The 26314-nt window shown below is 48.2% G+C and overlaps 1 protein-coding gene across 8 annotated transcripts in view; it reads left to right on the top strand.

Annotated features, from left to right (window-relative positions):
• Rimbp2 (RIMS binding protein 2) overlaps positions 1-26314 on the top strand; it is a 192793-nt gene that overhangs the window by 86357 nt on the left and 80122 nt on the right. For all 8 annotated transcript variants that reach the window (XM_076922982.1, XM_076922988.1, XM_076922983.1 and 5 more), the window contains one exon: positions 18662-18751. The gene's annotated coding sequence lies outside the window, so the exon portion shown is untranslated. The remainder of the gene's footprint in view (positions 1-18661; positions 18752-26314) is intronic.

Here is a 26314-nt window from a genome sequence, read left to right as displayed (position 1 = left end):
GAGATTACAGGTCTCAGGTGTTGGGGGCCAACTTTTAGCAGAAAGCGGCTATCAGCTCGGGTCCCAACACTCAGGGTTCTTTGGAGCCACACAAGTCATTGGGTATGAAGCTATTCTGAGCTTGTGCCTTGTGTCTTAGCTGTTAATGAAGATCCAGCTAAACAGAGCACATAGCATGTGTCACCAGGGGAGGTCTGCCATGGCGTTCAAAAGGAAGAAAAAATCTTTGTGTTAAAAATGGAGCTGTTCAAAGCCAAGACATACGTGCAGCAGCGTAGCCTGGGTGGGGAATCTAACTCCATATTACCGCTTTAGATTCTTTCTCCCCCCCCCTCCCCCCCAAAGAACAGGACTGATAGGGGCACCTGCCTCACCAAGTGGTTGTCATGACAACCACAGAGTTTCCTTTTGGGTACCACTTAGCCTGGCTTGCTACCACCACCATATTTATAGAAGCGACCCTTGTCCATTGACTTTTGTGGTTATTGTTCAGAATGCAAGCAGCTGCCGGTGAGGTCCTACCAGATGTGAAGCTTGCTATTTCCAGGGTCTCTGACTGTGTCTCTTCCATGGCTGAAGCAATTGGCTTTGGCATGAGCTTTTTTTCTTTTCTTTTCTTTTCTTTTCTTTTCTTTTCTTTTCTTTTCTTTTCTTTCTTTCTTTCTTTCTTTCTTTCTTTCTTTCTTTCTTTCTTTTTTTCTGCAATCTTCCCAAGGTCAGGGCTATAAAAATTCCATTAAGATGCCTGCTGCTAATCAGAAGCCAACTATGGGCAGGCTTAGTTTTAGATTTTAAATACCTTTGTATCATTTCTGAGAAGTATCGTTTGCTGGCTTTTGTGAGTCCCACAGAATGGGTTTTCTCTAAGAGAGGCATATCCCTGCCTGTGGACGAATGTAATGTAATGTAATATATGTGTGTGTGTGTGTGTGTATGTATGTATGTATGTATGTGAGCTGTGTGCAGTTCTTGAGCATGTGGCCTTCAGTTAACCTAAGAGGCCTGTCGGGCTGTATAAGGGTATCCTGGTTCTTGGGTTGTGAGTGTTCGGCCACGCCCCTAGAATTCAATCTGCACCCTTCAGTCATGTAGCACACAGGTAGAGGGCGTGTTTAACAGGTCTCCACCTCCAGAGATTAAAATATCAGTGAGTTATCTAAAGGCGGGGGGGGGGGGGGAGGGGAGGGCGTAGCTAATTAAGTTATTCCCTCCCATTTTCCCCCCTCCCTATAAAAGCCAGGCTCCCCTGGCTTTTCGGGGGGGGGGGGGAGCACGAACCCTTTACACCCATTTACCATGCCATGAACAATAAAAGCTTTGGAAAACTGGACTCCACATGTCTTTTGGTGTTGCCTCCAGGTTCCCAGCCTTTGGAACCCCGAACCTTCTCAATGCAGCCGACAGCCCGCCTTCGGCGGCTATGTAAATGTGGGACCCTCTGCTGGTGGTGTGGAAAGCATGCCCGGGATGCTGCTGCCCAACTCCTCCCCCCACCCCCGGAGTTTTTTTTCCACAGAGGCCCAAAGATGAGTCTGGCTTGCTATGTCACAGTCACCCCTGCTACATAAGATGTGACAGTCATTGTTGAAATGCCTGCTTCGTCTCAGGCTTTCATGCTGGACCTTAGTGTTCAGTGGAATGTGCTTTCTGTCACAATAGAGGGAGAGGTCTGAAAAGAGCAGCAGAGGCAGGGCAGATGGTTTCACCAGCAAGCTCCGGGGTCAGAACACTTGGTTTGAATCTTGACTCTACTGTCACCTTCCTGTGTGAACCCCCAGTAAGTTAGTGAACTGTTCTGCATTAGTTTCTCTCTCCATCAAATGGGGGTGATGGTGGTACTGGATCCATAGAGTCATTGTAGACTTTGAGTGAGTCAGAGCTGAAGAAATGCCTTGGGCCAGCAAGGCGGCTCAGGTGGGTAAAGGTGTCTGCTGCCAAGCCCGATGACCTGAGTTCGATCCTTGGGAATCCATATTGTGGAAGCAGAGAACTGACTCCTCTGACCGCCACACATGTACCATGATGTACATTAGTGCACGCACACACGCAGACACATGCAGACACACACACACTTAGTGTGTTTTTGCTCAAGGACACCTTCCCAGTCAGCTTCTTTTGTTTCTGGCTCAGTGTGTGTGTTTGTGTGTGTGTGTGTGTGTGTGTGTGTGTGTGTGTGCATGAGTATGCAGGTACAGATGCACACAAGTGTATATATACATGTATGTGCAGGTGTCTGTTATAGAGGTGTCTGTTTTCAAGTGCTATCTGCTTTAAATTCAGTTTACATTTTGAGATCAAGTCTCTCACTGTTCTGGGACTCACTAAGCAGACTAGGCTGGCTGGTCAGAGAGCCTCAGGGACCCCTTTCTCTGTCTCCTTGGCACTGGGATTACGAGCATGAACCACCACGGTGGCCTTTTCTCGTGGGTCCTGGGGATTGAATTCAGATCCCCATGCCTTAAACCAAGCATTTCACCAACTGGGAGCCATCTACCAGTCCTTGACTCTGGCTTTTATGTCCTTCCAACTGAGCACCTATTACTGGGCAGCCATGCTTGTAGGGTCATGGGGGCCGGGCTGCCGGGCTGTGGGTTTCATTCAGGAACATGAGATTCCACACCCAGCTCCCATCCTCTCCCTACCTATTCTGCTGGTCTTGGCAGCATTGCCGAAGAGCATCCTGTCACAGGCAGGGTGTTGACAACTTCTAGCATGTCTCTGGGCACTTGCTATGAATTTAGCAAAATGTCAATCTGGATCATGCCAGTTTGTCTCCAGCAAAGCTCTGTGAGATAAATGAGACCCTCAGGAACTGAAGGTCACAGCGGGACTGATGTAAGGGCCCTTGGGGACTGTCTTGGACAGTGTGCATGGCTCTCGGTCAGTCTAGAATAGTGGCTCCCAACCTTCCTAAATTCAGCTAGGACCCTTTAGTACAGTTCTTCATGTTGTAGTGACCCCCCAACCATGCTACTTCATAACTGTAATTTTGCTTGTTATAAATCACAATGTAAATATCTGTATTTTTGGATGGTTTTAGGCGACCCCTGTGAAAGGCTCATTCGACCCCCTCCCCAAGAGGGGTCTTAATCCACCAGTTGAGAACCTCTCTCTGGTCTAGGCACTCACAGATCTGCTGACCACTGTACTGTTGAGGGTCAGCACAGACAGAAGTCGGTCGTGGATGCTTGCCCATGTGTACATCTACTGACGTTTTTGTTGCTATCTTACTGGCTGTTTGTGCTGTCTGAATCACCAGGTTGAATCCTTAGAGTCATGACTGAGCATGTGCTACTGATCACCGTGCCACCAAGATGGCTCTGTGGACAGAGGACTCCCGTCCCAACCATAAGCTGTCAACATTACCGTTATTGCAGAAGCTTCCCCTATAGTTTAGACAAGCCATTTTCTGAGAGTGATCTTTATCACTGTCTTGAGGGGGGAAAAACCCTTTTCTTTTATGAATATATTTACTTTTAGAAAGAAGGGGTAATTTGTGCCAAAGGTAGCTTGGCGTTCGTCGTAGGGGACATTTGGCCGGTCTTAGTGGGCTCAAATGTTTTCTGACAGTGCTGGAGAGATGGGTCTATGGTTAAGAGCACTCGCTGTTCTTCTGGAGGGCCCAGGTTCAAATCCCAGGACACACATGGCGGCTCACAACTGTCTGAAACTCCGTCTCCCTCACATAGGGATACATGTCTGGGGATCTAACTCCCCCACATAGACATACAAGCAGGAAAGCCACCAATTCACATAAAACACAAGCATAAAGGAAATATCATTTAAAAATGTTTGCTGACACGTACCCCATGTAAACAAACAAATACAGAGACTGTGGGCTCTTTGAGTCATTCTGTCCCACACAGGTGGCGGGACAAGCCACGCTGGGGCAGCCTTTCTCAAATCTCTCCCATACCGCAGTGAGTTCCTAACATCAATTTAACATCTAAAAATGATGAAGCCACATCTTAACCCCATTCCAGGATACGGCAATAGCCTAGATTAGTAACCTCCCTTCCCTCCAGCGTGGGAGCTGTAATCCACCCAGCTTTGCTGCCTGGGCAGGAGGTTTCTGTGGGCTTTATTGTATCTTGAGGCCTTAAACTGCCTAAGGATGTCTTAGTGTGAGACAAAAACCTTAGGCGGACATAAATCGAGATTCATCTTCCTAAATGATTCATACAGCCATGCTCCCGAGCCGCCTCCTCACCACGGTTGTTTAGCTAGAAAACCAACTATATTATGCAACACTAAAGGAATCCAGGGCTTGGAGGATGCTGCAGGAGCACACGCACACATGCTTAAGAATGTAGCTTGCTGTCTTTAGACAGAGTCTGGCTGCTCCGAGCTCTACTGCCTAAGGGGAGAACAAGGAGACCCTGATCCCTCAAAGGCTTTAGCTGCCAAGACTCGGAAAAATGCAGAGATTTTTGCAGCCTGTTCTCCAGGTTGCTCTCTCTCTGCAAAAGCAGGTATCAGGGGAGTTCAATTCAGTATCAGGGGAGCAAGCAGTGACTCTTAACCTTTCTAATAGTGCGACCCTTTAATACAATTCCTCATGCTGTGGTGAGCCCCCCTCCCTCCGCCAACCATAGAATTATTTCATTGCTGCTTAATGACTGCGATTTTGCTTCTGTTATGAATCATGATGCAAATATCTGATATGCAGGATATCTGACATGTGATCCCAGAGAAGGTCGCAACCCACAGGTTGAAAACTGCTGGAATAGACCCAGCATGGGCTTCCAGGGCTCCCTCTTGACCAGCAGAGGTGACTGGACTGGGGATACTGAGGTTTCTGACACTTTCAGCTCCTCTAGCATGGCTGGGCTATCTACATGACTTGTCTTGGTTTCAGAGTGTGGGTTAATAAATTAAGCACCAAAGGAATCTTTCACACGGCTGTCAAGTGCATCATGCGTGCGTGCTTGCGTGTGTGTGTGTGTGTGCGTGCGTGCATGCGTATGAATGAACGAGCCTAGCTACAGTTATGGGCACAAATAGTTTTGCCACCTTAGGCAACTTGCCTCTGGAGCAGGAAAAAAAATGATAAAAGCCAAGTATGCTGGCTTTAATCTTCTTTTTAAGGAGACAGAGGTGGGTTATTCTTTGTGAGTTTGAGATCAGCCTGGTTTACATAGGGATTTCCAGGACAGCCAAGGCTATATAGTGAGACACTGTACCCCTGCAAAAACCCCCAAATCAGAAATAAACAACAACAAAACTGTAAACAAGAAAGTCGACGGGAAGAAACAAGCCGGGCTTCCGTGCTTGATTAACGGTGTCAGCGAGGGGGTGGTGTCCCTTCTTCTGATGTGAAGCCCGAATCATTCTGAGTCAGGCTCTCCCCTCTATCACCCTTTCTCAGCTCTCCTTCACAGGACCACAGCGGGACCTGTGGGGTCCAATATGGGTTGAAATTTTCGAGTAGCCAAGTCACAGCAAGAAAAGAAAAATCCATTATATTAACATTAGAAGATGCTTATTGGAAGGTACAGTCAATATGATCGGGTTAGTAGGAGATCGCTGTGAGCTTTGGACACTTCATGTTACCTCTCTAGTCATGGTATATCTGGAGACCCAGCTGTGTCCCATACTTTAATCATGACCTAGGGCGCTGTGGCTGACTGCCAAGGGTCTCCTGCATCTGCTGAGACTCAGTCCTAACTTAGCTTCTTATACTTCTGCTGTATTCCCCAGGCTTTGGGGGCCAGGGAGTCAGATCAACAGATTCTTTCCTCCTCATCACCTTGTCGGTTTCCAGAAAAGGCTCCTGGACCTAAGAGATGTCTCAGTGGGCAAAGCCCTTGCTATAACAAGTATGAGGACCTGGGTTTGTATTCCCAGAAACCACATAAAACTAAACACAGTAGTCCATGTTTATATTCCTCGTGTACCTAAGGTGAGACAGGACACGAGGACAGGTCTAACTTGGCGTACACGGCCACAAAGAAGAAAGACGCTGCCTCAGACGAGGTGGGAGGGGAGCCATGACACCCAAGGCTGTTCTCTGGTTTTCACAGGAGGGCCAGGGGACGCATGTACCGCATTCACATAGACAGATGTACTGCACACACATCCGTGTGTCCATGTATCCCCGGAGACACACATTTCCTCATAAAAATACAGAATTCAAAAACCTAAAAACAAAGAAGAATTTAAAAACTGGAGATTAAAGTAATCATGGCTGGAAGGATAGCTCAGCTGAGAAAGCGCTTGCAGCACAACCTAAGCTTGTGGCTCCTGGGAAGCCAGTGCTGGGAGACAGAGCCAGGGGGATTCCCCAAGGCTCTCAACCTAGCCTAGTTGGTGAACTCTGGGCCAATCAGAAACTCTCTTTCAAAAATGGTGGGCAGACCCGAGGAATGACCTCTGTCCCCTGCCCCCGCCCCCAAATTCCAAATGACACTGTTGGAAAACAAAGCTGTTAGATGCAGTTTGGTCCAGAGACAGTCTCAACTGCCACCACAGAAGAAACCAACATTTGCCCAAGAGATAGAAAATGCTTGAACCTTGTCCTGGCGAGGTTCTCCAAAACGTGTTCTCAAGAAAAATAACATCCAGGAGCACATTAACGTGGCACATTGCTAAGGCTGGGTACTGCTTGACACTGTGGCTCAGGGATCCAAGCACTCTCTGGGTCAGACCATGAGTCCCAGCCAGCTCTCCTCCTGTCCGTGCTGAGCTCAAGCTCCCAGCAGGCAGAGCAGCCTCCCTCCTCTCCCTCCAGTCCTCTCTGTGCATCGCCAGAACAAAGGACTCTGTATCAGAATTGAAATCTTCAGACAGGAACATTGCCTGCTCTGGTCTGAGACTCTCAGGTGTGAGCAGCATGCTAAGGGGGCTGAGGAAAAGAGAGGGGAGGGTGAAGGAGAGAGGAGTCCCAAGGCAGGCTTTCCAGTGGCCGGGTTCTCCTTAGCTCACTATCTGTGAGGATTCGGCACCAGCTTGGTGGTACCATCCAAGGAAGCAGCTAGGGCTCTATTATGAGCCTGGCTCTGACCACACAACTGGTCGCCCAGGGTGACAACTTCATGGAGAACAAAGTCCCACATAGAACACATGGCATGTCCTCTCTACAGGGGCTCGGAGGGGCTGGTGTGAGGCAGAGAGGAAGCAGGCAGGATGAGGACGAAAGAGGCTGGACTGAGATGAAGAGCAAGGGAGGACGCCAAGCTGCCTAGTGGCTAGCGCAAGCATGGCAGGTCTTCCTGGTGTGCTCTGACAGCTTCAAGATGAATGGTTGATCAGCAGGTGTTCTGGCAGCAAAGCAACATGCAGGTCACCCTCAGTCAACGGCAACCGTGGTGGGTTCCTCCATCTTGAGAAACCTTCTAGAAAAACGCAGCCAACTGTTGAGCGGTGACAGTTTCTAGATTCCAAGGACCTCGAAACCATTTGCCTTGTGGTCACATTGGCAAGAAGGATGGCTTGCCACCTTCTTTTATGAAGGATTTATTTTAATTGTGTGTCTGTTTGTGTGCATGCATGTCGGGTCCAGGTACCCATGGAGGCCAGAAGAGGGCGTTGGAGGTGAACTTACAAGTGGTGGGGTAGCAACCAAACTCAGGTCCTCTGCAAGAGCAGTGAGCATTCTTCTTTTTAAAAAGAATTATTTATTTTATGTATATAAGTACACCATAGCTGTCTTCAGACACACCAGAAGAGGGCATGAGATCCCGTTACAGATGGTTGTGAGCCACCATGTGGTTGCTGGGAATTGAACTCAGGACCTCCGGAAGAGCAGCTAGTGCTCTTAACCACTGAACCATTGCCCCCCCCCCCCCCAGTGTTCATTCTTAACTACTGAGCCATCTCTACAGCTCCCTCTTCTTGCAAGATGCACCAGTCTCCAGAACTCTTGGGGATGGTAGCAACCAAGCTCAGGTCCTCTGCAGGAACAATGGGCATTCTCAACCCCAGTGTCTTCTTCTGGACACAAGACACACCAGTGTCTAAAACTCTTGGGGATGAAGGTGTGACTTGGCTATCTTGATTTTCATATTTTGACAACATTTCTGGCTCTACTGTGCTGTCTCCTTGTGGGTCCCAAGACCTGGGAAATGAGGAGGTTTTTTTTTTTTTTTTTTTTTTTTTTTTTTTTGGTTTTTCGAGACAGGATTTCTCTGTGTAGCCCTGGCTGTCCTGGAACTCACTCTGTAGACCAGGCTGGCCTCGAACTCAGAGATCTGCCTGCCTCTACCTCCCAAGTGCTGGGATTAAAGGCGTGCACCACCACTGCCCGGCTATGAGGAGTTCTTTATTGAAGAGAATTCAAGCTCCTCCTTGAACAGTGTAGGGTAGTTCCTTGTGATACATCTCGTGTTTTCCAGTCCCTAGCCCACAGGCTCTGAGAGGGTCCTTTAGCCCTGAAAGCTCATGGTCTCTTCACCTGTGGTTGGTTTCTTCGAATCCTAGCTTCATTTCTCAGCAATGTGGTGGTGACAGGGTTAAATCTTCTCTGAGCTGGGATGGCCACCCCACTTCCTTTACATTACTAGGAAGGTAAACCTTTGGAGGTGTGTTTCTCTCATATCATAAGACACTTCCCCCCAAAACAGAAGCGAATATGTATGTGGGCCCTTGGCTGATAAACGTCTGCAAAATGTAAAACTAACAAATATTAGAAATGAATTGAGTCAACAAGATAATGCTTTATATGCATGTAACGTAAGGCTTTTGGAACTAATACGGTTGTGTGTTGGCAAAGGTGTGGGGCAATATGGAGCTTCTGAGAGAGGAGGTGGAGCCATTCTGGACCTCCAAATAGTCTTAAATATCCCACAGAGCGGAAGACTAAAGGGCAACCCTGTGGAGAGGAAGACAGTAGGGAGAACCTTGAGGGACAGATAGACCACATTGTCCGGGCTTCATTGAACATATGGCTTTTACGTTTTATTTAGAACTTTAAGTTAGCATACAAAGTTGTAAATATCATGACATTTTCATACATGTATGCCATTCTATTTTGTCTTTATTTGTCCCCTTTGCCGTCCCTTCTGCCCTCCTCTTGTTGGTTCCCTTCTTCCTTCCAGACAGCCCCCGCCCCTTCTACCTTTGTGCCACGTAGACTCCATTATCCCCCTTTGTATTTCTTTTTAAAAGATTTGCTTTATTTTATGAATGCTGAAGTGAAGGCTCAGTGGTTAAGAGCACATACTGCTCTTGCAGAGGACCATAGTTTGGTTTTTAGCGTGCACACGTGTGAGTGCACATGAGTACAGTTGAGTACAGAGGCCAGGAGAGGGCATCAGATTCCTTGTAGCTGCAGTTGAAGGCAGTTATGATCTGCCCCATGTAGATGCTTGGAATTGAACCCTTGTCTCTAGAAGAACAGGAACTACTGACCCATCTCTCTTACCTTTGTTGAGTGGTGGTCTTGGCACATGCCCTTAATCCCAATACTCAAGAGGCAGAGGCAGGCAGATCTCTGAGTTCGAGGCCAGCCTGGTCCACAGAGTGAGTTCTAAGACAGTTGGGGCTACACAGAGAAACCCTATCTCAAAAAACAAAACAAAATAAAACAAAAAAACCCAAAATAAACAAAAACCCAATCCTTGTCCCACTCAAAAAGATTGCCCTTAAGATCATTTTCTTTCTTTTCAGGCTCCTCTTTCACACACACACACACACACACACACACACACACACACACACACCCCTTGTCATTCCAACTCTGGTTTATTTCCCTTGACCACAAATCCCTCCAATTCCACCTGCAGGTATCATGATTTCCTTCTCTATGGATCAAACTTCACCATGAACCCCACCCACACTTTCTGCATCCTTTATACCCACTGGGCAGACATCACTTCACAGGACAGGCCCACAGTAGGGTCCCACTAAGTAGTTAGTGTTGATAAAGGACCAGGGTTCTGCGTCCTCACCTCCTTACCCAGGTTCTTGATTCCTGTCTGCCACAGGACCCTGATGAATGAATCTGGGGTGATAGTACTGAGCCAGTCAGACCTTAGTCACCCCCCTTCGTCATCCACTAGGGTGGCACTATAGCATCCAGCCTTTCCCTGCCCTGCTGTGGATCTGAGAACAACCAGTGTCACAAAGAGGGGATGAATTATTTTTGATGAAGACTCATCCCTTTAGTAATTACTTGAAACCGTGGCGTTCAAGGGCTCTTTCTCACCCATCAACCTTTTTCCTCAAATCCATTTGCTACCTTGTTCTCTGCAGACGATTAGGTGTTTCTAAAGTTAGGGGATTAAGCAGACCCACAGTGATAGAGACTCACTTCTGAGACTTAAGATGCCGTCGGTGTGAAGCTGAGCCGAGTTTTATGGACTTGAGATGATGTCTCATGTCCGAGGCTCCCTGGGGGCCTCAGTTCCTCAGGAAAAGGAAAATTCAGGGTTCAGAGTCCCAGTGAAGCTACAGTACCAGAAAGATTCCCACTAGGTCCACAGAGGGATTGCTGGTCGGTCCAAAGATGACAGCTCGCACATGGCGCTCTCTCTAGCTAGATAATGTGACTCTACATGAGGCCATACGTTTTGCCCGGTGCTGTATGCTGGGCCTTAGCTGTGGTTAATAGCATCCTGGCTGCCCCTACCTTATCTTCTTGATCATCTCTTGAAGCCCTACCTGCTTCTGATTCTCCCAGAACCCCTGTTTTCATCTCCTTGGGAGCCTCTGCTTTGAGCTATCCATAGACTATTTCCTTCCTGGGCTTCCCCAGATAGCTCTGTTTCTCTCTTTTTCTTCACTTAATTTTGATTTGTCTTTTCCTAGACCCCAATCCATCTGGCATGCCGTGGCCCTTTGTGTATCTCCCCAACTAGGATATAGCTCACAAGATCAGGGTTTGTTTTGGAGTTCCCTGGCGTTGCCCCAATATTGACAATATTTGGGAGCTTCTGAGCAAGTCATCTGGTCAGAGTCCCATGGTCAGGATATCAGGACACTCCTTTCCCCATAGGAGGCTCTTCAGTTTGCACAAAGCATCTTGTGTTACACACCTTGTGTTAGGAACCCGCTAAGGTGCTGCCCCGCCATGAAACCCTAACTGTAAGCATCTAATCATTTGTTAGACTGACAGTGTATGCAACAGCCCAAAGGGCTGGTGTGAGACAGTGTGGTCCTCGAAGGTATGATACAGTCGGAGTTCTCCAGCCCGCTTCTGCTTTGGGCTTTTGAACGTCTAGTGGGTACTGAGAGCTCATTTTTAAATCAGCTGATGCGTGAAGCTATGGTAAAACAGGAGGAAGTTGGCATCTTGGGCCTGAAAACAGGAGTGGTCAGGCTCACAGGAGAAGGATGCTTCTCCTGGGAAGTGAGGGGAACAGCCCTCTAAAAAAAATGCATAGCTCCAGGCCAGATGGAGGGCAGAGTAGTAACAGTGGGCACCACTTGGGAGAGTCTGCAGAGCCTCCTGACACCTGAACATAGTCTCTGATGGTGCAGCCTTGGGAACTGACTGAAGCCTGGATGTGGATGTGGTAGGTCCTGCCTGATCTGAGATGTTCTGCCTCTCAAACCATATCCTGGAAAACCTTTTTTTCTTTATAAAGTACCCAACACCAGATGTTTCTGTTATAGCAACAAAACAGAGCAAGTGAGTTGGGCTCTTGATGAAATAGATTAGCTGTGTGATCCTCCTTAAGTCTCCTAACCTCTCTGAGCTAGCCTCTGGAAGAAGCCTACAAATAGACAGGCCCGATGAGTGTGACTGTCTGGAAATGCAGACTCAGCAATTCTCAGATTTTTTTTTTTTTTTTTTTAGCTTTTTTTTTTTTTTTGCCAGAAAATATCAACCCTTATTTTTCTATTATTTTTTTTATCTTTTAATATTGGTTATGATCTCTAACCCTTCAAAACACATATCTGCCACCATGCTGGATGCCTTTACTCTCTCAGCTGTGGGGCACACTCTGGGAGCTGCTTCTCATGAAGGCTCTATAGGCCTCGTGTCAGCTTTCAGAGCCAGCCCAGTGACACTGCAGGAAGCAAGAACTGCTTGCTCGTTGCCAGTGCTTTTAGGCAGCCAGAGCAGGGATTTTGTGCTTAACATGGTCTTCCTTTCCACCTGAGTTCTGCTTGAAAAGGGGGACAGTTTCAGAACTGACCCAGGTTTGTTTTTAAGCTGATGGCTCCTCCATATCTTGTCCAGGTGAGATGGGTAGAGTCATCTTTTCTCATCCCAGGCACTGGGAGGCATTGCTCTGAGTGCTGGGGCCTGTAGACTTGGTAGGAAAGGGCGTTCCTTTGCGATGTGACAGATCCCCTGTGAACAGCCTAGGGGAGGAGGCTGCATCAGGGAGACGGAGGCTGGAGCTGATTTTCTATTGGCCTGTACCACAATCTGTCACCTAAAATATGGTGGCCGTAGCAATCACACAGTGGTCTAGCCAGAGTGTGGGTGATGGTGCTCGCTTCTGCCAGAGTGAGAGCAGGAGGTGTTAGGAACATTAAATAACTTGATGGTATAGCATAAGTAGAAAATGAGGTGTGTGTGTGTGTGTGTGTGTGTGTGTGTGTGTCTGTCTGTCTGTCTGTCTGTCTGATGAGAGGACTAGAGATCTCCTTGGTCCTTACTGAATATTTGCTGCCCACCATCTATCAGGATCTTAGGGTCCAGGCTGCTTTGCTTAGGGATCATGTGGGCTCTTAGAGATGTCTGGTCTTGATGACTGCTGTGGATGAAGAAGTCTGCTGGGTATCTGTAAGCATGGCCTGGGCCTTGGGCGGTCTCTCTGCATCACCACACCCAAGGCCACCAGGAGCCTCATCAGACGGCTTCTATGGGGAAGAAGGCTGTGGTTGGTGGGATATAGGCCGTAGGGCCTCATACACCCATCCTTTCAAGCCTACAGCTCCAAGCTTATACTAAATGTATGCTCCTCTTACAGCCACTAACTCCGACCTCAGAGGACATTCACCAAAAATGCATACAGGTGTCCACAAGGTATATACGCATTCAAGAACATTCTTAGAAACATTCAAAAAGGTTTTAAATTTTTTTTAGTTAGAAATTAAAAACTTCATTTTTAAAAATCAAGGTCCTATTATGTAGCCCTAGAAGACCTGCTATTCATTATGTACCACAGGCTAGCCTCAAATTCATGGCAACTGTCCTGCCTCAGCATCACCAAGTGCTGGTTTTAATGGGTAGACTACCACACATGTCTACAATATCATTTTAAGCAGTATGTATGTATGTATGTATGTATGTATGTATGTATGTATTCATCCAACTATCTATCTATCTATCTATCTATCTATCTATCTATCTATCTATCTATCATTTGTCTATGGTTAAATTAGCATAAGGAAAGTCAGTCATCCATCATTCTTAGTGGTTAGTCTTTGGGAAGGGAATCGGTCTTTCTGAGTGCTGATGAGGTTTTTCTCTGGCAACAAGATGGTTACTCCATATGAATATCTTACACCATATCACTTCCTCAGGGACAGTTTGCTGTGCCAGCATCCTCATCTGCTGGCTTGCCTGAAGTAGTCATTTTGGGGGGAATTAACAAGGCAAAGCTGGAGGGCCAGGGCTGGAAGGAGAGGTAGAAAGACTGGGGGAGCCTTAATGGAAGAGGGCCATTGTCTCTAAACCATTAATAAATTCACTTTGGAGGAAGTGACTTTTAAAAATGTCACTTAATGTTTTCAGAGCCTCGTTATCTGTGGAGAGACCCACAGAGGCTCATCTTTTACAGTAACAGAGATATAATTGATGTGCCTTCCTTCCTGAATTAGTAGCTAGTGAACTTTGAGCTTAGTTGTACCATGTAGCAGCAGACCAATGTCCTAGGTGTGGCATTCCAGCTGTCCAATTTCCTCCTCTTGGCTTGCTGTTCTGAACAGTCTCATTGCATGGCTATTTTATCACAGATACCCTTCAGTCCTTTTTAGGAGTTAGGAGTAGTTTGTGTGTTCTTGTGTGCAGTTTTGGGTGACAACCGATGGGGGTCGCATTTTCTCCAGGGATACATTTCCTAAATCCACAGGTCAGTCTGTGAAAAAGGTTGCAAGGAGTGAAAAATTACCCAGAAGTTCTCTTAGGCAGGAGCTAAGCATCACGAATCTCAGAGGGTTCCATGGCCGGCTTTCCCAAGCATTAATCAGTGGTCACAAACACATGCGTTCCATCTACGGCATTATCTTTTGTAAATTTTTAATATGAGTACAATTAAACAATGTATGGAGCAGAAGGATATTGAGGCTTAGAACTGCTTTCCCTTCCCTGTTGCTCCAGGAAGGCAAACTTGTTAGGGCAGCAGCCCCGCTGTTTTGCATAATGGTATTTTCTATTTAAATGATCTCGTGAGAATCACCAAAAATAGAAGGGTTAAATGATTTCATCATGATCACACTTGGACCGGTTGGGACTAGACCTCCAGTCCAGGCTCTCTAGGTTGTGATTATCCAGATTACACAGCAGGCAGCAAATTAGCTGCCTGTCTTGGCGTCAGCTCCGCTGGGCAGATGTAGCTGGAGATGGTCAGGACCCTGGACAGAGCCACCTTTCCTCCAAAGGGGAGTTGGGAATTTTGTGTTTCATACTGTATTTATATCACAATTCCCACCCCTCCTACTCCACACATGCCTCCATTTCCTCTCAAATTCACAACTTCTTTACCTATAATTATTATTGTTATGCATGTATGAAGGAGACAGTCCTTGCTTGTCCAAACTATTTTTATTTGATGGAGAATGCGAATGTATACACCTTATTCAGGGTGAACCAGGGATTAGATCCCCTTTTCAGAAAGGAATGTCCAGGAAGGGAAGCTCACTGGCCTTTCTAGGTACCTCACTAGCATGGAGGACTCCAGGCATTTATGCTACATGACTGAAAGCCGTGATCCTCTCAGTGGGGCATTATGGTTCCGTGTTTCAGATCAAGTAGTTTGGCAGGGAACTGGCTCCACTCCTGCTGAGATTCCCGGAGGTCTGAGCCTGCTCAACCTTACCAGTCCTGTCTGGTGGCACAGTTATGCGCCATGAGATCTTTCGTGAGTTCCTATTCCTCATCCTTACTCTGAGGGCCTCTCTCACTTGTGTCTCATTCCACATGTATCTTAGGAAGGCCACAGTCCACTCCTTCCCCATGGTGTTCCATGACCAGCTCCCTTACTGCGTCTGTCAGTTTTACCTGTCCTAGCTCTCTTTCTCATGAGGCTGGGGACAGGGGCTATGTTTCGAACACCCAATGTCAATGTGGCAATGACTCAGTGTGTCAGGCACCCACTGAGGCCAGAGTCTAGAGGAAGCAGAACCCACAAATTCTCCAGAGAACTTGCTTTCCCGTCTTGCCTCAGTTTCCCTACTGTCTATGTCATCACTGAGAAGTGTATCGATATGCTGAGCATTTCTTGAGCATTCTAAGCCCATTTTCCCCCCTTAACAAGTTCTTGGTATGCTTATGCTCTTTGGAAACTAGGGAAACCCTGCTTACCTCTCTGTGCTGTGGTAACAGGATAGGTCAGTCAGGGAACCCTAGACTGGATGCACTAAATAACTGATATGTCAGTGGCTGAAGCCTGAGATCAAGGAGCTGGTTGATTCTATATTATTGAAGTTCCCTTCATGCTTGTGGGTGGATGTGTAATTACATGACAGTGTGTATAGGGGGGCAAATTGAAGAAAGAAGAGAGGGAGGGGGAGGAGAAGGAGAAGGAGAAGGAGAAGGAGGAGGAGGAGAAGGAGAAAGAAGAAGAAAAAGAAGAAGAAGGAGGAGGAAGAGAAGGAGGAGGAGGAAGAGGAAGAGGAGGAGAAGGAGGAGGAGGAAGAGGAGAAAGAGGAAGAGGAAGAGGAGGAGGAAGAGGAGGAGGAGGAAGAGGAAGAGGAGGAGAGAGATTTATTTACATTATTGTAATTGATTGCATTATTGTAAGGATACCTTACAGATCTCCCAAGGTCCCTGTCTACACATATTGATTGCCACATTGAGGCTCCAGGGTCTAAATTTGGAGAGAATACAGTTCATCTCACAGGAAGTGCCCATGGCCACATCGGGCTCAGGTGCTCACCCCAGCACCCTGCATCATCTTTCTCCCTGCACAAGGGCAGCTCCTGCCCAGCAGCTGTCTGTGCCTCCGCCTTACTCATCAGTATTTGAATTCTGTCTCTGTCTGACATCTCTAATAAAGTGTCCCACTTTCAAGCCAAATCCAACCTGTAGACGTGTCTATTCTGGGAACAAATAAGCTATGCATATTTTTATTTGAGTCACTAGACCATATATCAAAAGACGAGTAATCAGGAGAGAAAACCATGGTCACAGCTGCTGAAGGCACCGCATCTCTGGCGACATTGGGCACCCTTCTCCCCGAGTGGCTCTTACACTTGGGGCTGTGCTGCAGCTGACCCAAGTGGGCACACCCCATTCACCATCAGTCTAGAATGTTCTTGCACATGGACCAACAGTCCTACATGTCCCTTGGAGGGCAGCTGAGATTCAAGCGATCGAGCAGGTCTTAGCTCACACCCTCATCCTAATTGGAATTTTTTCCCCCTCATAATTCTGCTTAACACATCAGAAAAAAAAATCAAATCAAGCTTTTCCTCCTTGGTATATCAATGATCACTGAAGGTCTGATAAAGACTTTCTGCTTTAGCTTGGAGGTTTCAAGATTGGATTCCCAGAGGTCGCAAGTCTAGTCCTGGGACTTTCTGGTCACTAACCTGCAGCTGCTTCTCATAGCTGTGTGCCCATCTGCAGGGCATATGAAGATGGTGATTTCCTGTCTGCAGTGTAGACCCTGGGGCTTCCTAGCCCTGTCTCATGTGAGGGTGCTACCATACTTGTCTCATGTGTGGGGGTGTGCTATCCCTTATACATTCTCAGCTTACTCATCCTGAACCCTGTTCCTCCACTGACCTTTGAACTGCAAAGATCAAAGACTCTGACTACACGTATCACTTGAGAGTTAACCCTCTGAGGGCTAGGAAATGGCTCTGTGGGTAAAGTACCTTCTGAGCAAGTGTGAAGACCCTGGGTTCAATTCCTAGAACCTGCATTAAAAAAAAAAAATGCCAGATACGTGCTCTGAAGAGGTAGAGATGGGATAGAGATGGGAAGGGAGGATCCTTTAGACTTGCTGGCTAGGTCAGGCCATTAACAGTCTCCAGTCCGGTGAGAGACCGTACCTCAGAAAACAAACTGATGGTCATCGCTGTGTAACAGCTAAAGTCATCCTCCTGCTTCTACCTGTATGCGCACATATGTGAAAACACACACACACACACACACACACACACACACACACACACACACACGGAATTAACTATCCGAGGCAGCAACGAAATCTGTGCAAGCCAGATTGTCTGATTTTTGCAATGCTATTCCAGGTCAGAAGAGACTTGGAGGGAGGGCATGGGGGAGGGACCCTGTTCCCCGAATCACTCCTCAGCACAGTCGTGACAGAGAGTGAGTCACAGTCTCTCCATCTCCAGGCTGTGGGCGTGTGTAGCTAAGCTTAATTACTGAGCCCTCAGCTGTGGTCAGCAGCCGGTGGCACCCACCTCCGCAGGGGGGCTATTCTGACATGCAACAGAGCCACATGCACATGTGTGACAGGCGTGCCCAGTGCTGGCTACTTCACCCTGAGGAAACCCTGCCTCAGGTATCAAGTCCCTAGGCCTCCCTACCACTTCTTTCTGTGCATCCTCAGCTTGGCCATCACCCTGCGTGCTGCTTGGTAGAGATGAATTTGTCGTATTGCGGCTGCAAGCCTACACATTCTAGAGGCCTTCTGGTCCCGAGCACATACCCGGTATATACAGTGGTCTTGGCTCGGTTTCATTTGAGTGGTGATTTCCCTGAGTTCTCTCTAGTGTCACCCATGATGGCTTTTAGGGTACATCTTGCTGTCCAAGAGTTTAGTAGGATAATGGTGAGGGATGCACACGAGGACCGCATGTGTGCTGTGCTGCCGCAGGGAACACCACAGCCCACGGTTTAAGTATCAGCATTGGAGACACAGTCAGAGTGCCCCTGCTCATGCTTCCCTGGGCTTCTTTGAGGGTAAGCAATGTGCTTACATAGTGAAACACTCACTTCGTACTACTATTCAGCCATGGAGCCTGCTCAGACTTAACCCGGTTGTCTCCCTCATCTATTCCTATCTGTCACTGACCACGGTCTTCAACATCACTGCCCAGGGCTCAGTCTGTTCTTGGTTGGTCTATGTTTTATCACCTCTTTCTGTGGCTGACCCTTGCCACGGAGACTAGGGTTGAAAGTGGCCCTCTAAGTACCAGTTTGTGATTTGGGCTGATTTGGAGACACTGCAACAGGAGGAAGAGGAGGTGGCACGTCTTTCTCTTTGCCTGATGCTGTCTTGGAATGATGGCGTCTCCTGCCTTGAATTAGACAGTTGCAACGACTGGACCCAGTGAGATGGAATTTAATAAGAGAAACAAGTTGGGCCTTTCTACAGCTGCCAGAAGACTGGATGGCAGAGCCTTGCCCCCTCGGTACCCAAAACAGCTCTGTGGTCACATGACATCATGGTACAGATTGCTAGTCCCATTCTGTAACTGGGGTATGCGTGGCTTAGGTAGAAGAAAGATGACAGGGGTCCCGCCTGGCTGAGGGTTCTGAGTTAGCACGGAGGCTAGAGCTAGTCTCTAAACCAGAACTTCATCCCCACCCCTGCCCCGCCTTGTCTCACCACGCCCTTTCCTTCTTTTCCAGGAAGATGAACTAAAGGCTGCCGTGCAGAGGGAATATCACCTGAGGCCCCCTGGAAAGGCCTTCCCTCGAGGGCCCTGGCAGCATGACCAGGTAATAACACCACTGCCAAACCCCACTTTGGATCCCTTCCAAGGGGCTGGGAGGAACCACAGGGAAGGAAGGGCTTATGGAATGGTCGAACTCTACCCAACCAAATTGGCTGGAGACCCCGCCTGGCCTGCTAAAGCACCCATCAGAGTTTTTCAAACCTGAACCTCTATGTAGACATCTACAAGACACTGTGTTGGGAGCCCACACCAGAACAACAATGGCTCATCTTGAATTCTGTCTGCTCCTGTATCCTGTGCTCCTCACCTATGTGGGGGTTGCTGGCCAGGCCCCAGCTCTACACCTGGCCTCCATAGCTGCTGGAACTCATGCCAGGCTACTGTTTTTGCTTACTGAGATGCAAAACGTTTTCTTAATTAGCCCCACTCCCTTCCCTGCTTGTCATGCTGCCACGATCCCAAGAGCAGATGGAGCAGATCTTGGCTTCTTCAGTGTGCTCCCGCCTGTGCCGCCCATAAATACACGGAGTTCTAGTGACCTTGTGTGACCTTGTCTACCACTCCTCCTCGTTCACCAACCTCAACTTTTTTGCAACTTGGAACTTCAATCTGGTCTCAGCTCCAGATGGTTTCTGGGCTGAAAGGGCCCTACTTTCTCCTTTTTCCAAAATCCCAGCCACTGTTGCCGTAAAAGGTTCCCCCAAAGCTACCTGTTACCACCAGCCTGAAAGCTCTCCTTGTCTTTCCTATGAGACCTTGTCTCACCTGGGTTTTATGTCCTGCAGTCTGTCAGTCCTTTCTCAGTTTGACATAGCCTCTCTGCTCTGCCTGTCTGTCTCCTCTGGTCCAGCTTTTGAGGTCACCTTCATTGCTAAGGCTCCAGAATAAGGAGTGCAAAGATTTCTGCAGTATTAGTTAAGTTGTGCTTTGGGGTTTTGGTTTTTCAGAGCCAGTGTTTTACTGTGTATATCAGGTGGTTCTAGAACTCACTACACGCCTTTGCTTTAGCCTCCTAAGAACCAGAATGCCAAGCCTGCACAGGGAAGATTTTAAATATGCTTTTTTTGTTTTGTTTGGGGAATGAGGCCTAGGCCCTGCTAGACAAGGGCTCTACCATGGAGCCACACCCACAAGCCACACCCACAAGCCACACCCCCACAAAGCCACACCTTTAGTCCCTTTGGTCTGCTGATTTTGAAACTTTGCCTGCCTGTATTATACAGAATAGCCACACTCAACTGTTTTTTTTTTTTTTTTGGTTTTTCGAGACAGGGTTTCTCTTTTTAGTCCTGGCTAGCCTGGAACTCACTCTGTAGACCAGGCTGGCCTCGAACTCAGAAATCCGCCTGCCTCTGCCTCCCAAGTGCTGGGATTAAAGGCGTGCGCCACCACCACCCGGCCACACTCAACTGTTTAACAACTGTGTTCCAGCCTTTCCATCTAGTATCTTTTTAAAAAATGAGATTTTTGGATTAAGGATATAGGTCTATGATAGAGCATTTGCCTTGTATGTAAAAGGTCCTTGGAACCACACAAAAAAGCTTGAGACCAGGGAGATGGCTCAGTGATTTAATAGTGTGAACTGAGAAAGGACCTGATTGGGTTCCCAGCACTGATGTCTGTGGCTCACAGTTTGTGACTCCAGCTCCAGGGGATCTGTCACCCCCTTCTGGTCTTGATGGGCATTGCACTCACATGTACACATAAACAATTAAAAATAAAATCTTTAAAACGAGGGGAGAAGAAACCATAGTGTCACTAAGAGTAGGGATCCCTGTACATTGCTGGTGGCAATTGCACAGCCAGTATGGAGAGCAGGCTAGGGGTCCCTCCAGAATTTAGCTAGGACTATGTCTGATCCAGCAATCTCACTGCGGTCTCTGCTTTTTTAATGGCTGCTGTGCTCTGTCAAAAACAACTAAGGAGAGAGGGTTTATTTTACAGTCCACTGTTGCAGGGGAAGTCACTGGGGCAGGAGTCCAAGGCAGCTGGTCACATTGTCTTCACAGTGAAGCAGAGAGCAAGGGTTGGCCTCACGCTAGGGGTCAGCTCACTTTCTCCATCTTACAGAGTCTGGGATCTGCCCAGGAATAGTCCCAGCTGTCATTGAGATGGGTCTTCCTACGTCAGTTGACCAAATCTTATTATCGCCCCCACAGGTATGCACAGAGATCCGTCTCTCAGGTGATTCCAGATTCTGTTAGGTTGACAGTTAACATTATCCCAGGGTGTGTAGCCAAAACAAGTCAAAATAAAAGCCTCAGACCTGTGTCTGTGTACCCAGGGGCTTAATTTACAGTGGCCCAAAGCTGGAAGGCCCAAAGCACAGATTCCCCTGATGATGGATAGACCCATACAGAACTCACAAGCAACCCAGCTTGGCTTTTCCTAAAGACCAGAAACATCTGCACCTGCTGCCTTCTCTGTATACTCTTTTAAACAGGCTTTGAGGCACTGCGTGAGCGTGCCTCTCCCTCTACTCTGCCGGGGGTGTCAGAGGAACCTGGTGACTCACAGGGTACAGATGGTAACAGCACACTGGCAGGGGTGTGCCCAGACCTTTACCACTCCCATACTAGCCTGACCGGGGTTTTGTTTTCTGTTCATCCACAATGAGAGGCCATTCCAACACGAGCCATACAGCAGGAGTGGACCTTGGGGACATCAGGGCAAGCCAGCCACCCCAGGAGCGATACTGAACAATCAAGCTTTTTTACTTGTTTGCTTCTTTGCAGACTGGGGGTGGAACCAAGGGCCTTGTGAATACCAGGCAAGCGGGCAAGCATCTACCACTGAGCCACACCCCCAGCCCTCTTTTTACTCATCTTGAGACAGGTTCTCCAGTTGCCCAAGGTGGCCTGGTCCTCATCCTATCTCCAGGCAGGCTTTGAGCCATCAATCCCCTTACTAAGTTTCTTGAATAGCTGCAATTATAAGCCCAGTGTTGGTTGTACTTCAACGAGGTCACTGAAGTAGTCAGATTTGAGACAGGAAATGGAGTGGTGGGTGTCTGAGGCCCAGGGAGCAGAGGTTAGGAGTCATTGTTTAAGGGACAGAGTTCTGGACATGAGTGACAGTCATGGAGGGGCGGGGAGAAGCAAGCATGTTCAGTATCATCGGACTTGAAAATAGTTGAGATGGTGTCGTGGAGATTTTAATCACGTTTTGAAAATGAATGTGCTTTTCACCTCATACCCTTTACTCTGCTCCCGTCAGTCTCTGTTCTTCAAAGCAGCTCTGGGGAAAGACTCCAAGAAACCCAGGCACACTCACACTAAGGACACGCACAGGGGGGAAGCTCAGTGACCTTTTTTTTTTTTTAGCCCCGGAGTCACAGTTTCAATTGACAGTGACATTTGTTTTAAGCCTCAGATACAGCACGGCAGGACTGGTGAGGAGCTGAGTCACGGGATAGCTTTGTTCCTACTTCTGAGTCACTGCCCACTGTTGGGGGGCAGGTCCTGTGTAGGTCCACCCTCAGAAGACAGTGCCGTCCCAGCCCGAGTCAGCCTCTTTGCCCAGCGTCTGGGATACCCTTGACATTTGCTCCTTCTGAAGAGCAGGACTTAGTTCACCTTCATGTTTTCCTTAGGGCCAGAGACTTCTGGGTCTCTTCTCAGCATTCCCTTTTAAATAAGCTGTTAGGGTGCTGGAAAAGTGACCCCCAAAGTTAAGAGCACTTAATGCTCTTGTAGACCACCTGTGTTCGGTTCCCAGCACCCGTAATCAGGCAGCTCACAATTACTTATCACCGAGCACATCTGCTGACTCTGATATCCAAGGGTACCTGCACTCATGTGCACGTTCTCAAACCCAGACAGACACACATACACATAATTAAAGGTACAAAAAACCGAAATCCTTGACTAGGCTTCTAAGTGCCCAATGAGACTACCTCCCTTCTGCTCTGCAGGGATGTCAAAGAAGCCCGTGACTCATGGGGGCCCAGACAGGAACAGCAGGCTGGCAGAGATGTTCCCAGATCTGTCCCGCCCCCTTGCCAGCCTGGTTGGGCTCTGTTCTCTTCCCAGTTCTGGGTGAGCTAGCATGCAGGCTTCCAGCCTTCCACGGGAGACGGCAGATCACCAGATTTCCCGTGGGCTGAGCGTCTTGTGTCCTTGGGTAGCTGGGAAGAGGGGAGTCCCAGTGCAGCATTAAATGTTACATCTGATTCACAGTAGGCAGAGGCCCGTCAATACAAACTTGGCTTCCAGGAAGACTTCAGGGGGCCTGGCAACTCCAGGTTCCTTCTTTACCCAGAGCAGTTGGGCCTCTGATTGAAGCAGCGTGTTCAGGCGGTTCTATTCTTTCCTTCATTCTGGTCTGGAGTTACAATCTGGTTTTTAGTAGCCCCCATGAAGATAACAGCATTAATTATGGATGTGAGAAGAGATAAGGTTCCAGACACTTCCTGAGCTTAGGCAGAGCTGGACCACCGAGGTCCAGATATGGTCCAGACCATTAAACACTGAATCAAAGTCCCCCCTGGTGGACAGTCTTGTGGAGGAGTGTCAAGCCTGGAAATCTGGGATGCAGTACACAAAACGCCCTCCATGTTTGAGGCTTGCAAAGTCACCCGTTTACTGATTTCACAAGGTAATTCTAATTCCTTCGTTGGCTGAGCAGAGCTGAAAGCTGCCCCCAGGCAGGACAGCTGTCCCACAGCACTGCCAGGCACCTTGTGGCTCCCCCTACAACCAGCTGTAAACCGGAAATGTTTGGAGCAGATACCCAGAGGCTGCCGGAAATGTTTGGAGCAGATACCCAGAGGCTGGCATTGCCAATTGAGCTTTGTCTGCCTAATGGGGCAAGCATGCAGGCCTGGAGGTGCCAACACTCCCCTCCCCAAGCCAAGTATTGTTCTTAGTCTGTAGCCCAAGGAATTTTGAGCTGCGACCTGTAAATCCAGGGACCCTGTTGGCAGAGTCTACATCCCACTCAAGAATACCAGCATGAAAAATGATGGTGTTAGCTTAATATAGAATATTATACGGAAGTTTATGAGGATGACAGACAGGCATTTAGGATTCGGTAGGCTAAGCAAAGGAAAGCACAAGACCGACCCCAGTTTTTCTCTCCTGGCTTCAGAGATACTTGTACATGCAGGGATCTGAAGCATCTTATGTTTAGGACAAAGGAGAGCTGTGTGGCCTTTGTCTCTGGCCATCTGGAGCCCACGCTGTCTGTCCTGGAGAGGTCTCTTTGGGTGCCTGCTTTCTTGCTTTGAATACTTCTCCTTTGCAGGAGGCAGCTTGGCTCAGTCCCCAGGAGAACATTCTAGGCCAAGTGCATCTCTGGTAGTAACATGGAGAATTTTAAGGGGTGCTTTATAGTCATGGGGATGTGGGCTGTGAGCCTCACACCTTTGTACAGACACACATCTATCCGTCCCTCCATCCCCGTTCCCCCAGCCCTCCCCATGCACACCATGTACTGGGCTCTGCTGGGACCTGTGAGTCAAAGCGCTAGGTTCCTGGTATCCCCTGGGCTTTTGCAATCCAGACCACTTCTACTTATTAGGCCCTGAAGTGGCAGCAAGGCTCAGAGGGCTTGCATGTCAAGGTAACAAGTCTACATCCTCCCATGAAACAAATGGCCACTTGACAGAGCTCCTTTCTGGCCTGTCAACTCCAGGTCCATCTTTACTCAGAGGAGTTGGGCCTCTGATTAAGGCAGTGTTCATGAATACTTACAGAGGAGTGTCCTGAGTAGGGCTACCAACTAGAGGGGAACCTCAATGAGGTCCTGCCCTGCTGAACTGTGCCCTGCAAGGGTGATGGATTCTGGCACAAGGTGACAGGCTGTTCCCTCCCTCTCTGAGCACTGTATCTTTGACATGACTGGAAGAGGACCAGTCAGAACCTTCTTTACATCATTTTGTGCTCGCTCACAACAGCTATTGTCACTGGGCTCCCGTGTCACTGGGGATGACGTCTTACGAGTCTCTGCATCCCAGCTGTTGAGTGAAACAGAGTCCATGCCCTTGGTAACCAATGGAGGAAACTGAGTCAGGGTCCTTATGAAATATGGGTGGTTACCGGACAGAGGCTCAAGAGATATGGGGTGGGAGTTAGAGTATGGCCTTCAGACAGCAATAAGAGTAAGGCTTGGTAGGACCCCACCTGAGGGCAGGACCCCACCTGGGGAGTAGGCTGTATTTCCATAAGTGTAAGAGCTGGGATAACATCCTATATAAGCTGACATAGGATGCTGTCCTGGTATAAGCTAAAGTAACACGGGTGCTCTTTGGGGACAATTATAATGACCATGCAACAGGAGCCAGCTTCCATGTGGATTCATCACCCACATTGCAAAAGAACTTTTTTTTTTTTTTTTTTTTAAAGTACTGTGGCAAATTAGAAGTGGGTAGAGACAGGTGGAAGGATGAGGGTTCCATTACCATCTGTGGTCAGGGCAGCCTGCCCGTGAGATTTTGTTCAATGACAGAGCTGGGTAGGGATGGGAATGGTGCATCATGGGTAGGCACATCACGGCAGGTAATGGAGTCCCTAAGTGCAAAATGTCAGGGGTGGGGATGATCTTGGTTTGTTTAGGGAACAGAGAGAAGCCAGGGTATCCTCAGCATGTGACAGGCCAGGCCAGCAGAAGAGAGATAGAGCTTGCGGGGGCTGCAAGATCTGAAGAGTTTGGGTTTTATTTTGATTTCCATGGAAACCCCAGGAAGTTTCTAGAAGGGAGAGCAGGGCTTGAAAACATTTCAGAAAGTCTTACGGGGCTCCAAATGAGACCAACTTCTGGCTTTTCAGACCCCACCCACCCCACCCCCACCCCCACCCCCTTACTCTCTTGATAAATGGGAGCATAAACCATGACGGCTTCCAGCAAACCTGTGCCCTGGGCTTGAGGTTCAAGTGTGAGGACCATTTGACTGAAATAGACCACGACATCTTCTGGGTTTGTTGCCAGAAGCCTTGGGTGGCAGCAAAATGACTTGCATGAGCTACTGCCTACCAGTCACCCCCATGACCCCTGGTAGCAGCCCCTGCAACCAGCAGGGGTACCACTTGTCTGCCCCCTTTCCCTTGGGCAATTTCCCTGACAAGAGGAAATTGTCTAGCTAAAGGAAAACCTTCACAGCTTGTGACGTCTCTAAGACAATGAGGGCTTTGGAGGGAGAGAGCAAGGGTCTCTTGCTGTGACAGCCTGTTCTAACATGGTGGGAGAAGGGAAGGACACTAGGAGTCTGCCTTTAGGTTGCAACGCGTTGTTTCCTCCTAAGAATTAATGAGTGGACTCCCTGACCTGTTTTAAACAAACCACAAGAGAGACAGAAGAAAGGGTATGTTTGCTATTCTTATCCACTGCCAATGCTGGGAAAGGTTTTAAACAGAAGAATGACTACTTCCAGACAGTCCAGGAAACACTTTCTTATCTGTTGGGATTCTTACGGTATAAGGGACAGGAAACCATTCTTATTGGCCCAAGTAACTTGGATAGAAAGGTAAAACAGCCTCAGGTATGGCTGGATCTAGGTGCTCAAGCCTTTCCCTCTGTGTGTCTTTGTCATTGAGTTCATCCAAGATCTGTTCTTCTCTTGTAGTGGCAAATTGCACAGTAAGTATAGGCCTGACTCTCAATTTCCCAG

This window comes from Arvicanthis niloticus, chromosome 24 (assembly GCF_011762505.2).
Source record: "Arvicanthis niloticus isolate mArvNil1 chromosome 24, mArvNil1.pat.X, whole genome shotgun sequence".
Lineage (NCBI taxonomy): Eukaryota > Metazoa > Chordata > Mammalia > Rodentia > Muridae > Arvicanthis > Arvicanthis niloticus.
The sequence above is the reverse complement of the archived record's forward strand: the minus strand, read 5'-3'. Positions and strand labels throughout refer to the sequence as shown.